Source organism: Triticum dicoccoides, chromosome 7A (assembly GCF_002162155.2).
Source record: "Triticum dicoccoides isolate Atlit2015 ecotype Zavitan chromosome 7A, WEW_v2.0, whole genome shotgun sequence".
NCBI classification, from domain to species: Eukaryota; Viridiplantae; Streptophyta; class Magnoliopsida; order Poales; family Poaceae; genus Triticum; species Triticum dicoccoides.
This window is the reverse complement of record NC_041392.1, coordinates 23,600,826-23,601,795: the sequence shown is the minus strand read 5'-3', so window position 1 is coordinate 23,601,795 and position 970 is coordinate 23,600,826. Positions and strand designations below refer to the sequence as shown.

General features: G+C 58.9%; 1 pseudogene; it reads right to left on the bottom strand.

Annotated features, from left to right (window-relative positions):
- LOC119332911 overlaps window positions 1–737 on the bottom strand; it is a 4,693-nt pseudogene extending 3,956 nt beyond the window's left edge.
- Window positions 738–970: the final 233 nt, after the last annotated feature.

Genomic DNA, 970 nt, shown 5'->3' with positions numbered 1-970 from the left:
GTGACGCATAGACTAGACCGGAACTCCCCAAATGTAGGCGTCGGTAACCTCTTCATCATGACATCGGCAAACTGCTGAGCGGTGGGAACATGAAGAACGCGGGCGCGCCCAAGAGCCACCTGCTCTTGCATGAAGTGAATATCGAGCTCAATGTGCTTCCTGCGACGATGATGAATGGGGTTGGCGGAGAGGTAGACCGCAGAGACATTGTCACAGTAGACAATGGTGGCCTTCGGGACATCAAGAAGCAACTCCTAGAGAAGCTGTCGGAGCCACGAGCACTCGGCGACGGCATTGGCAACAGCATGATACTCAGCCTCGGCACTGGAGCGGGATACCGTGGGTTGTCGTTTAGACGACCACGATATGAGCGAGGGCTACAGGTAGACGCAAATAGCCTGAAGTCGAGCGGCGTGTGTCCGGGCAGGCAGCCCAATCGGCGTCACTGTAGGCGACCAGGTCAGTCGAGGGCGAGGCCGTCAACGTAAGACCCAGAGCCGTGGTGCCGCGGATGTACCGAAGAATCCGCTTCACCAGGTTCCAGTGAGTGTCGCGAGGGGCGTGCATGTGGAGACACACCTGCTGGACGGCTGCAGGTCCGGCCGAGTGAGTGTCAAGTATTGGAGAGCGCCGACGATGGAGCGGTAGAACGCTGCATCTGGCGCGGGTGAGCCGTCGAGCGCAGAGACCTTGGCCTTCGTGTCGATAGGCGTGGGGACAGGCTTGTAGTTAAGCATGCCTGCCCGCTCTAGAAGGTCCTGTGCATACTGCTGCTAGTGAAGAAAGAACCCATCGGCGCGTCGTACCACCTCAATGCCGAGGAAGTAGTGCAACGAGCCGAGGTCCTTAATGGCGAACTCAGCGCTGAGGCGAGCAGTATGATGGCGAAGGAGCTCGGGCGAGGAAGCCGTCAGGATGATGTCGTCGACATATAGGAGCAGGTAAGCGGTCGCCGGAGCCTGGTGGTAGA